The sequence below is a fragment of the Nyctereutes procyonoides genome, unplaced genomic scaffold (genome assembly GCF_905146905.1).
Source record: "Nyctereutes procyonoides isolate TBG_1078 unplaced genomic scaffold, NYPRO_anot_genome, whole genome shotgun sequence".
NCBI lineage: Eukaryota > Metazoa > Chordata > Mammalia > Carnivora > Canidae > Nyctereutes > Nyctereutes procyonoides.
The window spans coordinates 62651267-62667097 of NW_026575133.1; the positions used below are offsets into that span (position 1 = coordinate 62651267).

Here is a 15831-nt window from a genome sequence, read left to right on the forward strand (position 1 = left end):
AGGGATCCCCTAACTTTCTTCTTCTAAGTTTCTCCTGGAAGAAGTACCAACCAAAATGCCGGGCAAGTTGTTTGCAGATGGATGAACTCACTGTTGGCAGCAATAGGTAGACTGCAGTAGATGCCTTGGTGTGCCTCCCAGATCCCACTTTGAACTGAGACTTTCATTTCCCCTGTTGTCAGGAATGTCACGGCTGGAGGCATGCAGCTAAGTCCCTCTCTGGGAACTGCCCTTGGCCAAAGGAGGCTGTCTTCTTTAAGGCTATGCTCCATCAACTACAATGCCACCACCCTGGGAGGTAACCTACAACTAGTGGTTAAATGTTGAAAGAATACAAAGGTGTGACTCCTTTGCCTCAATGAGAACAACTCAGAAGAATACTAACAGTTCTAGAACTGCTCACTGGATCACTGGATCACTTGAAATCTCTGTTGCAACTTTATCAGATCCTAACTTTGCCTTCTGCCCAATCCTCCTTCCCCTACACCTTACTAATGTAGTTTCCTGTAACATTCCTTGTTAGATCTCCTGTTTGCAAGATGCATTGTCTAGATCTGCTTTTAATTATGATATATTCTCAACTCAGAATGTGTAGAATCATTTGCTCTGGATTCATCTGTTATATTCTACAATAGCTATGGTATTTTCTTCAGATTACAAGCATATATTAAGTGATATTATAAAACCACTTTGAAGACATTTTCTAAAAATGACTTAAGGTCTTTTTATGGTCCCTGTTTAATTAAGGTGGATAACATACTTTATAGAAAAGATTACTTGGGGAGGAATAAAAACAATATATTCAACAGCTATAATGACTGCTTTTAATGCCAAAACATTGAAATAAAATCTCCTTAATATTAAGTCTATAATATAAAACCTCATATATTACCATTAAATCAGTAGTTGAATGATTGGCCTTTTCCCCAATATTCATTTGGATTATCTGGCAGAAGGTGAGCCAGGAAGGACAGTTTTAATGATTAAAATAAAATCATACCGTTCAGATTCACAGTATGTGTAACATCAAATAAAAACAACAATATTCTCTTATTTTAGGTTTCCTTTTAACTTGACTTTTTGCTAGGTAAGCTCTCTACCTTGTCAGGATAATGGCCCACTCTCTGTCACTCACCTATCATGTTACAGGATGGACTTAAGAAAACTGACAGTTTCCATGAATAACAATCACACATCCAAAGATTTTTCCAGAAAAAGGCATTTTATAGATATAAAAGGGACAAGAGCTTTTTACCTTTCCCCTTGCCTTGCTCACATGCAAAGTGCAGTATAGATGAGATTATGTTCACCTTCACATACCTTCCTCACTGTAACAGAGGATATCAAATCAGACCAGAGAACCATGAGTTCTTGTGTGAATATTTTTGGAACAGATTTTAGATTTTACTATTTCTTCAAAAGCAAAAATTTTAGATTTTACTATTTTAGATTTTACTATTTCTTCAAAAACTTAGATTTTAGATTTACTATTTTAGATTTTACTATTTCTTCAAAAGCAAAAATTCCAAACAATTGCTAACAAAAAGACGTACTTGTATACGGCAATAATTTATTATTATAGTTATTATTATTTATTGACTATGTCTTCAGCCTCAGTTTTCCTCGTATAGCTACACATTAATTCCAAAATACTCTGTATAAAGGTAAAAGCCTATTTATAAATCATACTCTACTCCTAAAGGTCTCTAAAGATCAATCAAGATCCTTATATATACTGTGGGAGATTAATAAATAATCTTTTTATCTAAATAGCTAAGGATGTCTATTTCAACTAAAATATTCTTTTATTCACTTTTGTTACAATTCATGAGCTTATTATGGGTAAGCCCATCTTTTAGGCAATGTGGATACAGCAGTAAACAGAACAATGTTCTCTGTCATAGATTGTACAGTCTAGCATAGAGAAGAGAAAATAATTTAAATGATATATAGTAATCTACATAATATAATAGAAAGTTACTAGTACAGTAAAGGAAAAAATGTGCAAGGAATGAGAAGATGAGCATTGGGTCACTGCATTCAGAAATAGAGTGGATGGTCAAGACCTCATTGAGAAGATGATAACTAGGTAGACTTGAAGGAGAAGTGATAACCAGGAATATGACCTGTCCACGCACCCATCACGCCACTGGCCCACCCCCACGACCAAGACCAATCAACCCCTGGTCCCTCTCAATCTCACTGCCAGCTCATCAACACCCACATCCCTACGATCCATTCACTTACCAACTTACATCCCTCCCTCCCAACCTTAAATCGTAACCAAAATACCGATAAAATAACAGCTCCCACGACCAGTTGCCCCAACACGCCACCTATCCCCAAGAATACCCCACCCCGCTCACCCGCACTAACCACACTCCCTCATCCAACAAAATCAAAACCCTCACTACCCCTTTCACACACCCACAGATAATGAGCCCACCTTATCTCTACAATGTCCACATGGTGGAGGGAAATAATGTTGCACACATTATACATCTTTCTATTTCAACTCCCCGTCCATCCAACGGGGCTACATCGTGTTAACAACCATCCCTAGACAGCTGATCCACCAGCCCACACATCATTATATTTTGCCCGCCAATGCACAGATTTTCCGTCATACCACTCCGTGCCTTTAAAGGCCACTATCTATCCATATGATATATACCCACTGCCCTAACTTAACCTCATTATGCTCATTCAGAAAACCCGTCCCCCGAACGATACCAGCAACTACCATAAACCCGTGAGGAAGTACCCCCTATCACACCCACATAGCAACACATCTATGAACACACCCAAAGCTATCTACCATCATCAACAACATACACCAACCACACCATAGAAAATACCACGACACGCACCCACAAATTATACCAAAATCTCCACTATCTCCTTAACTCAAACTCCTCTGTAGCCCACTATTCCTAAATCTACTCTGTATTTGCTGCAAGTGTCCATGTCTACTCCCATTGCAGACATCACTGATCAGTCACTGCCCTCTTGCCAGGTAATTTTGGAAACCAGTCTCACAATTAGTTTCCACAGGGCACTCCAGGACTGTGGACTGGAGCTGGCAGTTCTGGAAGCTCTCTGCTATCCTGCACGGAGGCAACATTGAGTCATCTAAAGCTTCTGAGAAGGAACTGAGACATAAAATGATACATTTTGGAGAAATCTTTTGCAGGCATATGGAGTATGGATTGCCTTGTAAAAATAAAAAATAAGAATACAATCAGGAAGCCATTGAATAATTCAGTTTTAAGATGATGAGACCCTGGGGTAAAATGCTAGTGGTGGGAATGAGACAGAAGGAATGGATAATGGACATGTAAAGGAGGAGTCAAGATTTGGTTAACAACTGGGTATATGGAGGGAGAGGAGATGAGTAAACATGTCTCTGCCTCATTCTTCAGCTTTGGTCCCACAGTATACAAGTTACACACTGCAATTCAATCAATTTCATCTTTAGAGAGAAAGACCTTAGCAGTGTAGGCAGAAAATGGATTAAACAAACAAACGAACAAAAATCATTCCTGACTAAAATCACTACTTGGAATCAGAAGTTAAATTCCTACTGTCAAAGTAGGGAGTTCTTTTGCGTTTTATTTTTAGAGTATGGCTTGATGGACAAGTAGTTTTCAGAGGGAGTGATACAGTACCAGGACCAGAATTTCATAAAGCATGTATTAAAAAAAAAAGTAAAAGTGAACAAGCAAGTCTTCAGATATCTCTCTTTTCCTGGCTAAATAAATACATACAACCTAAAATTAGAAAGAAAAGCTTTTTTAAATTTCTTTCAGTAGTATTATACTCTCAATTAATAAGTTTATTAACAGAATTATATGGAAGTTTTATAGTCAATCATTAACACACTTTGGCTATCATTTGTTCAGCACATACTAAATAAGATTTTAGGTGTTTATTAAGGAAAAATAAAAGCACACACTAGGTCATATTTACCAATTTTTTTGTAGTTTCAGAAACAATTCATGAAGATAAATGTTGAATCAAAATTCTATAAAATCAATTAAGTCCAGTTGAATTAAATATGCTAAGTGATAAAATCACTGACATCATAGTTTCTGATTCCCAATTGGAATTCTGTGCTGATTCAGAATGGAAAGGGCAGTCTGGAAGTCGTGGTTTACAAGATATATAGAATTTTTATGTCTCTTTTTTATATGAATTATTTCAGATTTACAAAATATATTAAAGTTATCCTATAAACACCTATCTTGCCACCCAGCAAGTTAGTAACTGAGTTCTCAATACTGTCAAAGCCCTCTATGTCTTGTGTTGTTTCTGAAGTTGTTGGCATAATGGGTATGCTTACATTTTTAAAATTGGCACTGCCTATGAAATATTAAGACACATTTGTTGTAACCGTAACCTAAAAAATATTTACAATTCTGCCCTTGTCTCATAACACATTGTTATTATGCAAATTTACAGTACTGAATTACTTATTAACTGGAGCTATATGGAAACAATATTCATATTGATTACGAGTACTATAGATGTAAACAATGCATCTTGTTATTTATTTAGCTAACATATTTTGTACATATTGAAGGCTTGAGGTGATAATGATGATGATAATGTTGGTGATCATTGCTGACTTTGATGAATAATTAAGCCTCCTTGTTTCTGTCATTTAAATTCAACAATATTTATTGAGTGTCTCTTATAGGTTACATACTGAAAGATGCAGAAAAATACGAATCATAATAACATCAATAATATCAACTTACAGTCATTTTAATAATGCATGCTCCTGTGCCAGGCACTATACTAAGATTTTACATGCATTCATCCATTTAATTTTAGTCAAATTCTTGTTTGCTGATGAGGCAGATGTTACATATTTTGCTCAAAGTCACGGAGCACAAGAGGTACGATTCGACTACCAGCTAGATAACTAGATAAATAAGCCACTATTCTTTTCTTCATAGGAAGTCTGAATAGGGTGTATGCACACGAAGATATAATAATCTAGACAAATAATTAGTAGCAGCATATACAAATTATGGAGCATTTATCTTCTGGGATGAGGCAACCGACTTTCAAGAGGAAGCTGGCATGATGTTAATGCATATATTTGGCCATGTCATAGCATTTAAGAAAAAGGTAAACATTTCTTTATCAGTGTCAGGAACACTTAGGAAGACATGGAACAATTTCAAGTGGAGGAATTATATGATCTTATTGATTTATTAGTGGGTCCATTGGGGTAAACATGTGCACTTATAGGTGGACAGTGGAGGATGACCTATAAACCACAGAGGGAAGGGCCACAAAGAAAACACAGTAAAGTATGAACTAAGTTAGGAGTGATGCAAGAGGAAGTGAGGCGGCAGATATGAGAAATATGTGGAACTAGAATTGAGTATGAGGTAGGTGATCAGTTGAAAATGCAATAGATTGAGAGAAAAGGCAAGAACTGTATAACTGAGTTTATTTTGTATTTTTAATTAAGGAAGGACTTATAGCAGAAGCAGCTTGTGAAAGGAAAGTCATTCAGATTTTTGAACTCAAAAAAATGAAGAGTCTCCATGGTTGACTAAATCCTAATTTGGGCCTCTATGATATTAGAGAAGATTTAACTTATTATTATTGTTATTGTTGTTATTAGAAGCCTAAGGGATGTCATTATATCTTAATTACCATTTTTCTTGAGTCTTGTAAGATGTAGGCATCTGTTTCTTTCCTTGATGTCTCTAAAGACAAATAACTAAGGGACTATATGTGATGTCAGAATTCAGAATAAAGAGTAAAAAATAAATCAAATAAGCAACTATTTTTCTCACCTCTGGGTCATATATTTGAGTAATATAAAAATAACTTGATGACTAAATTATCCAATTTTTAAAGTTAAATAGTACCTAAATACATATGAAGTTAACCATTAAGCATATATGATGCTAACCAAAATAGTACTTTTCAACCATCATAAGAAGTAATTATGAATTAGTAAGTTGGAATTGAGGGTATAAGCTTTAATTATGAGATGAAAAAGTTTTGAAGACCTACTGTACATCATGGTGATTATAATTAATAATAAGATACTTGAAATTCACTGAGAGTACATCTCAAATGTTCTCAACATATAGACACACGCACACAAAGAACTACATGAGGTGATGGATGTTTAATTAACTTGATTATGGTAATTTTCTCACAGCGTATGTATATATAAAAATTTCACATTGTGTACCTTAAATATATACAATCTTTCCTTGTGAATCATTCTTCAATAAAATGTGGGGTGGCGGGGGTGAGACACTGCAGTTTACTCATTATAAAGTAGGTCGATTTGTTTTAAAGTTACTTTTATAGTAGCAAATAGAAAATTTAGCCATCTAAAAAAAAGCCATTCATAATTGAGAATTAAGATCAGTTTGTAAAATCAAGAAGTCATGTCTTTTCATCTTTAATCTTTAACATTTAAGTGCTCATAATAATATAATAAATGATGGATAAATGTAAGAAAACTCAATCTAGTTAAAAAGTTAATAGTAAATTTTTATTTTGCCAAGTCATAGAATTATTCATTTTGTTAACTTTGCAGTGATAGTCAAAATATTATTTATTTTTATATAAGTTGAATTTAAAAATAAGGTTGCTTTGCATAGTTTACTAACACCGTTTAGATTAATGGTATGAAATTTCATATGCCCCTTGTTTTGTTTTTTTTTTAATTTTTTTTTTATTTATTTATGATAGTCACAGAGAGAGAGAGAGAGAGGCAGAGACACAGGCAGAGGGAAAAGCAGGCTCTATGCACCGGGAGCCTGACGTGGGATTCGATCCCGGGACTCCAGGATCGTGCCCTGGGCCAAAGGCAGGCGCCAAACCGCTGCGCCACCCAGGGATCCCTCATATGCCCCTTGTGAGGCATATGCAAGAAACTAAGTACAGAATAATTCTTTGAAAATTAAATGATGTTTTTTATAAATAGAAGTTTATAGAAATGTGCTTTCCAAACAACTTTTTAGAAAATCTGATTTTAAAACATGGAAGTAGCTCTGTATTATTCTTTCAAGCCATCCCTCTTGTTCTCCCATGTTTGCTTTTGAAACAAAAATCTAAAGACTAATTTCCAAATAGCTTGAATTTTGAAGGGATACATGCCTGTTATCCCTGCCTATTAGAGTGTTATAAATATTGCACTACATATGTATTTGGGAGAAAAAATTATAAAGCAGGCCATCCTTTTTTATTGGATTTATATTTAAGACATCAATTCTAAAGCTTGCAGTTACTTGTCTCAGCTCCATGGTGGAGCCAAAAGCATGATCTTCATATTTTCCCCGGAATTGAAAGTAGGATCTATATATATCTTGAGAATTTACACTGAATTATAACAGTTAATATTTTATAAAATATGTTTACAAATAATGCATTCCTTCTGCAAATCTATTAGTAATGAAGTGACAATTGAAAGGGTCACAATTTAATTCATCACTTTATTAATGTCATCAGTTGTATTACGACAATGCTGTGAATAACACGGATTGGGAAATAAAAGAAACAAGAGAAAAACACTCTTATAAAAAATGTTTTCATGAACTTTTAGGTTGCACTATTTATAGAAAAAAAGAGAGAAAAGAATAGTTTGTTGCAAACATTTTAAAAGTGGCCTGCAAATGTGCACAAAAGATATTTCTAAATAAATTAAAAAAAAAAAACAGGACAGGTAATTTAGTATTTTGTTTAAATAGTTGCTAAGTTTATAAAGTAAAAGAAAATTGCTGAATCTGGCATTCACTGATTAATAGTACTTTGCATTTAAATGAGACCTTTCACATTGAAAGTGCTTTTCAAGTATAAACTAATTAAGTCTCAAAACACTTCAGAAAGGCCAATCAACCCTCCTTTCAGGAATAGAGAAACTGAGGCTGGCTGGTTGAACAGATTTTTTTTTCCCTCACCAGTCAGGGAATCTTACATAGTACTTTCTTCAAAATCAGGAAAAAAATAATTTTGTTATGATTTTCCACATATTGGGACTCATTTCTCTGTGTATTTGATACTTTAAAAATATTGAAATATCTTTTAAAATTCTGTGTTACTGAATTTTTCCATTAGCAAGAATTTGGTCAATTTACAGTTCAGTTTAGGTCCTAAATTAGAGAACTAACCAAATAAGAAGGAAATGGAAGATACCATTCAGTGAGCTTCATTAGCAATTACATGATTTACATAATGTCTAAGTACACCTGGTTTTGTTTTGTAAGATAAGACAATGTGTTTTATAAGAAAGACAGGTTTTGAGGATTAGGTTGCATGTATGACTAAAGCTATTTTTATACAAAAGGTAAAGAGATCAAGCCCCTTCCTCTAGAGAAGTTAGGGAGATAGACTAAATAGAAGTTAAGATGGAAGGATAATAATGAACACCCATTTCTAAAAGCCATTATATTAAGTTCGTTTCAACTACTAAAAGACATCATAGAGAAAAAATATATTTTTCTACCCATCTTTGGTTCTCAGTTGGGTCTCTATAACTAAGATAGATTAATAGGAGAAAAGCATGCAAATGTATTTAATATGTTTTACATGACATGGAGCCTTCATAAGGAAATGAAGACCTAAAAAGAAATGGCTAATTCTGAGTGTGTTTTAATATTAGGTTTGTTAGAGAGTGGAGAGTCATGGAAAACTGGTAGGACCATAAGAGATATGAGCTAAGAGTAGTAACTAAGGTTAACTTGGCAAGGCTTGCTCATTCCGATTCTTCTTGACATCCTTCAACCTTTGAAAATAAGGAAGCTCCTTTCCTCTGAGTATACAGAGGGTCCCTTTCACATAGGAGTCTTATACTTCAGGGAAGGATCAGAAAATCCTTCCTGGACCTGCTATCGCTCAAACTCCTTCAGCTTTAAAAAGTCAATATGCTCAGGTGCTCTATTATGCCCATCAACATAACATCATGCAAAATAAGTTTATATATAATGTGAGCAAAATAAGTTTATATATATATATATATATATATATATATATATATATATATATATATATATAGTGTGTGCATACATACACATTCATCTGTATTTTTGGGTATCTGTTTTCTAAGTCACTGTGTAAAATTTGTTTTAGTTACCAAAAACCATTATGAAGATCTGTTTATTTATGTATACTCTGTGTGTACAAGCACACACACATACATATACACAAATGTATGTGTGTACGTGTTAATTATTTGGTTATTTTGATGTTGAGGATTTTCTATATGTTAAGCAAAGTGCCATGTACTTGGGGATTAAGGGTTGGAAGCACAAGACTGAATAAAATAGAGGCTAGAACCTCAAAGAACTTAAGGGGAAGGAAATACAATTTAGGAATTATCTAATGGATATTCAGTTGGTCTGGTATATCATATAATGCTATTTCACTTGTCATACAAAGTAAAAGCAAAAATGCAAGTAAACTAAGGACAGTAAAAAAAAATAATTCATATGGGATTTGGAAAAATTGAAAAAATCCAAAGATTATTCACTCTTCCCAAAAGTATTTTTTTCTCATGTATGTTTAAGAGTCATAACTTCAGGTGGAGGTCGTTGGTGTCACCTGCCCGCCGCCGGCTCCTGCGCCTGCTCTTCGGCTCCCTGCAGGCTCCAACCAACCGTGCTCTCCGCCCTCGCCCGCCCCGCCGGCGCCGCTCTCCGCCGCTCTCCGCCGCTCTCCGCCGCAGCTTCAGCACCTCGGCCCAGCACATGCTAAAGCAGCTGTGCTTGGGGCTTCCGGAGGAATTGGGCAGCCCCTTGCGCTGCTTCTCAAGAACAGCCCCTAGTGAGCCGCCTGACCCTCTGCGATATTGCTCATAGACCCGGAGTGGCCGCAGATCTGAGCCACATCGAGACCAGAGCCACCGTGAAAGGCCACGTCGGACCTGAGCAGCCGCCGGGTTGCCTCAAAGGCTGCGATGTGGTGGTTACTCCAGCTGGAGTCCCAAGACACCAGGCATGACACGGGATGACCTGTTCAACACCAATGCCTCAATTGTGGCCACCCTGACTGCGGCCTGCGCCCAGCATGGCCCCGAGGCCGTGATCTGCGTCATTTCAAATCCGGTCAACTCCACCATCCCAATTGCAACGGAGGTTTTCAAGAAACACGGAGCTTACGACCCCAATAAAATCTTCGGGGTGACGACCCTGGACATTGTCAGGGCCAACACTTTCATTGCAGAACTAAAGGGTTTGGATCCCACGCGAGTCAATGTTCCTGTCATTGGCGGTGATGCCGGGAAGACCGTCATCCCCCTGATCCCTCAGTGCGCTCCCGAGGCGGACCTTCCCCAGGACCCGCTGACAGCCGTCACTGGGCGGATCCCGGAGGCCGGCACGGAGGTGGTGAAGGCCAAAGCTGGAGCAGGCTCTGCCACCCTGTCCATGGCATACGCTGGAGCTCGGTTTGTCTTCTCCCTTGCGGGTGCAATGAATGGGAAGGAAGGAGTTGTCGAATGTTCCTTTGTTAAATCCCAGGAAGCCGACTGTGCCTATTTCTCCACACCATTACTGCTGGGGAAAAAGGGCATCAAGAAGAATCTAGGCATTGGCAAGATCTCCCCTTTTGAAGAGAAGATGATAGCAGAAGCCATCCCCGAGCTGAAGGCCTCCATCAAAAAGGGAGAGGAGTTTGTGAAGAACATGAAATGGAAGGGCAGCCAGCTAGCAGTCCGCTTCCCTAACTTATGAAGGCATCGTGTCCCTGCAAAGCCATCTCCTGCCCTCATGTTTCCGTTGCCTTAACCACCAGTGTCATGTTAACGTCACCGCCCCTTCCAATCGAAAGTCCGTCAATGTGTGCATCAATAAAGCAGGCTTCCATTTTCTTAAAAAAAAAAGAAAGAAAGAATCATAACTTCAAATTCTAAGTGATTATTCCTCAAGTGTTCTTGTCTTTTTCTTATTCTCTTGTCTTTTTTTCCCCCATGGTTCTATTTTCCAGCCTATCAAATGAATTAAGTATTTGAATATATCAAAACAGGTACTGTGATGTATAGCAGCTCTCTTCTCTGGTCAGGAGTGATTTCTAGATATTTCTGTGCTCACATAACCTGTGCTGCTCATAGATCACAAAAAGAAATGAACTCAGCAACTCAAGAACATTATTACAGAATATTTGAATAGTTGCCATTGCTACTGTGTGAAACAGAAAATAAAGCATAGGAGATAAGACAGCCATGGAAAAAAAATCTTTCTCTAAAGTATAATCTGCTTAACTTACTTTAAAAGTAACAATATACTAGGAAGCTCTCAGTGATGTTTTTAATTCAGCTTTGCACTCTCTTAATGGTCAGAGACGTTTTTCAAAACTAAATTTTATCAAAGTGATCTATGTTTATAGGTTGGGAAGTGAATCAATAATAGAATCAGAATTTTAATAAAATGCTTGCAGATTAGTCAAAACTTTATTCTATGTAATCCCTTACAGATAGACAGGTTGGAGATTTTCATTAAGTGTGAAATGGTGTTCAATTCTATATCCAATTTTCACTCATGTATTCGTTCATTCGACAAAACTATATCTAGTACTGCTTAGGTACTAGTCCCCGTTTAGCACTGCAGAAAGAAATTGTCCATCCTTGAGGAGATTGTCTAGGGAAACATATTTTTCCAACTAATGGTATGCAAGTTGCAACACAGTGACAGTGCATATGCAAAATGTCCTATAGGAATAAACTTGAAGATAGTTCTTTTAGAAGGAAACCAGCTCTTTTTTTTTTACAGGAGAACTAACATGGACTTTATAGTAAAGAGAGAAAAACATTTTAATAAGCAGGAAATATGGTTGCTGGACAGTGCATTAAAGCCATAGGGAAGCATAAGCCAGAGGCAAAGTCACAAGAGGGTGAGGATGAATGGCAGATAAAATCTTATAATTATCATTTTTCTTGTATGTACAATTTTGCAGTCCTAATAAGTGGTGTTGTAAACCATGTTATTTCCCCTCTCCAATTTAGTACCAGGAAAGAGAATAAGTAAGGAATTCTTAAGAGGACTCTAAGAGCTCTCCCAGAGCTATTCTTGATCATGGAAACGTTGTTCTTTTTTGAAGGGACAGAAGCTGAGATCTTTTTGTCTGCCATCTTGGTGATGTAATAAGTAAGAAATCCCATATATAGTTGCATTTCCTTCAAGGGATGAGAATTTCTAACATTTCTCCAATAGACATCATTATGGGTGCCAGTTACTCATAATAAATATAGTGAGTTAGTATATAACAGTGGAGGTTTTCATCTGATGAAAATATAAAAATATTTTAGACAAAATATTCTATAAACATATACAATGCATACACAAATGCACATATGTACAATAAGCTCAGTTAAGGAATTCATTGGTTACTCTAATGGCTTGCTTTGGACTTTATTCAAGTTCTCTTTCAGAACACATTTAGGAAATCACTTAGTAAAACCTAAGAAAAGGAGAGGAGGAGGAAATGAATACTTATCTCCGGGAATGTGCTGGGGACTTTATATGGATTAATTTATTTAATCTCTTCAAAATTTGAATGAGAAAACTATGATTAGATAAAGTCATGTCTTTGAGATCACACTAGATGTATAAGACAGAGCTCATATTTGAGCCCTATTCTATTTATTCTAAAGCCCATCTTCTTCCTAATGTTACTAGCATGATTTTTTTCAGAGGTCTTCAGTAATTCGGTATTATAAGTATTTTCTATTTAACAGACTGAAAATTCATTTACATAAATTTAAGTCCCCAATATCTGATTGGAAGTTACGAATGATGTACTGACAAGTTTGTGTATCTGATTTACAAACAACCAGTTGAATTTTAATTATTTAAATAGCCATTTATATTTATAAAAATGAAAATTCTAATTTATTTTGTGGATTGGAATCCTTATCCTTCCTATAAAATTCTTAATTTCGTCAATAAAATTTAAAACTATAAAAGAACAAAAACAAAAAATAGGCAAAATATTAGGCATTATTTCTTTAACATATTGACATATTTTTCAATCTACATTGTCAATGGATAGCTCCCTAGTTATCCTTAACGTAATTATTTAGACATTTTCTATGAAAAAAATTTAGAGACCCATTAAAAAGTCATCTAAGTAGGTTTTTATATGTTTAACATAATTAAAAATTATGTGCTTAAAATTTCCTTTTGGCTATTTTTTAGAACTTAATCTTCAACTAGTACAAATATTTTATCAAAAGTTAATAGTGGAATTTTATATGTTCTTATGTTGATAGAAGCTTTTATTTTCTTTATAAAAACATTTTTCCCCCATGGAACGATGTCAGCAAGATGGCAGAGTAGGAAATCCTAGCCTCTATCCCTCAAGATCATGAACAAAACAGCTCTAGGTGAGCTCTGGAGTCCACTCAAGAAACTTTAGCAATACAATAGGAAAACAAACTAACACATGAGAATAACCATGCATAAAGGGAAGAAAGGACAGCTTTTTTTTTTTTTTTCTGTACCATCCAGTTCCCCATGCTGGCACTGATAAGCACCAAGAGGGAACTTCTTACTGGAAAGTTTCCCTCACTGAGAAAGGTAGAACAGGGGGAACAACCAGCTTCTCCAGCCTTTCAGGGCACTGCACAAGAAGGACCTGGTTTAATTTCCCCCCACCCAGAGACTGTCAAAGCTGAGACATAGAGATAGCCCAAGGTAACTTGTATTAGTCAGCCATCACAGGGAGTGACTGCAGTTCTCAATGACCTGTTCTGCAGATGACCCCAGTAGATTTTGCCAATGAAGGATTCAACAGCAGCACAGCTGCTGTGAACTTCCTATAGATTTTTTCAGCTTTCACCCAACAGGTATTAGCTTCCCTGACATGAACCACCTGAGTTTCTCTCTACTCTTCCACCCCTTCACTCTTGGAATTAGCACCAGCAGCCAGCCCAGGCCCCTGACACTGTACAGGTGCAAGATTCCAGCCTAGACCACCACAGCTGTCACTTGGGGCTAAGCCTTCTATCTATGCTCTTGCACATTATTGGTCTGATGCATGACATTTGCCTGCATTGCCTCCTGCGTACCTACAGCAAGATCCTGCACAGAAGCGCACACCAGTAGACAAAGCCACAAAAGTTGCTTATGGGCCAGATTAGCCCAATCTCTTGTTACTGGCTTATACTACTAGGCTCACCTGCAACTAGTCCCCCCGGCTGTCGATCTGCACTCCCTTGGCTCTACTCCTGTCACTGGCCTCATACCATGTACCCAATTGTGGGGAGATGTGCAACCACAGGAATGCACACTGCTAGGGCTTCATTGCTGTTAGTAGACCTGGAACTGGCCTTATTTCTTGTCAGTAGCTTATCTTCTATCAGGCTTACCTGCAGCTGCCCTCTCCAACATATACTTGGACTATCTCCCAAAATCAATCACCACTGCTGGAGAACCAACAGGCATGGTAGTACATGCCAACAGCCAAGAACCCCACAGCTGCCAATATGTCCACAATTGGCTTCAACATTTGCTGGTTGTCCTGGTCCTCACCACTACATATGTGTGTGCAACCACACCCTGGCATTACAGATGCAACTGTAGCTAGCCCCTGTAGTTAAATGTGTGCATACCACCACTGACTGGTGACTACTGCCATCTGCACTGATATTTAGCTGCTGGGCTGGGAGGTGCCACTGAGAACTCAAGTTAAAGAGAAGGAAATCAAAGTATATCATACAATTATGGAAAATCATCAGCAAAAGAAGAAGAAAAAGGAAAAAAAAAGAACTACATAACAGCCATAAAACAATTAGCAAGATGGCAATAGTAAGTCTGTATCTATTAATAGTTACTTTCAATATAAATAGATTAAATTATTCAATCAAAAAGCACAGGATGTGTGGCTCCTGGGTGGCTCAGTCAGTTAAGGATCTAATTCTTAAAAAAAAAAAAAAAAGATTTTATGTATTTATTCATGAGAGACACAGAGAGAGGCAGAGATATAGGCAGAGGGAGAAGCAGGTTCCCTGTGGGGAGCCCTATATGGGACTTGATACCAGGACCCCAGGATTACTCCCTGAGCCGAAGTCAGATCCCAAGGATCTGACTCTTGATTTTGGCTCAGGTCATGATTCCAGTGTCATGGTATTGTGGGATTGAGTCCTGCTGTGGGCCCTGGGCTCAGTGCATAGTCTCTTCAAGATTCTCTACCTTCCTGCCTCTCTGTTCCTCCCCCCTCTAAAATAAATAGATATATAAAATCTTTAAAAAAAAGAAAAGCAGCACAGAGTGGCTGAATGGAACGAACTCTATGCTATCTGTAAGAGATACACTTCAGCTTCAAGACACATATAGGCTCAAAATAAAGGGATAGAAAAATATATTCTATACAAGTGGAAAACAAAAGAAAACAGAGATAGCTACTCTTTTATCAGACAAAATAGAGTTTAAGTAAAAACTATATAACAAGAGACAAAGTTTTTTTTATAATAATAAAAGGATCATTTTATAAAGAGGATATAACAGTTGTAAATATACCTGCACCCAACATGTAGCACCTAAATATATTAAGTAAATACTAGCAGATCTGAAAGGAAAATAAAAAAAAAACAATAAATAATAGTATTGGAAACTTTAGTAGTATGGGACTTCAGTATCCTACTTTCAACAATGGACAGGTAGTACAAACAGAAAATCAACTAAGATATGTTGGCCTCATTGGGACCAAAAGGACCCAACAGAAATTCATAGAATATTCCATTCAATGGCTCCAAAATACACATCCTTCTCAATTACACATGGACAATTTTCTAGTATAAGTAATACATTAGGTCAAAAAACATGTTTCAGCAAAATTAAAAATTATTGTACCATATAC

General features: G+C 36.7%; 1 pseudogene; it reads left to right on the forward strand.

The window, feature by feature from the left end:
* The first annotated feature begins 2965 nt into the window (after positions 1–2965).
* LOC129523216 (malate dehydrogenase, mitochondrial-like) lies at positions 2966–10709 on the forward strand (annotated as a pseudogene).
* Positions 10710–15831: the final 5122 nt, after the last annotated feature.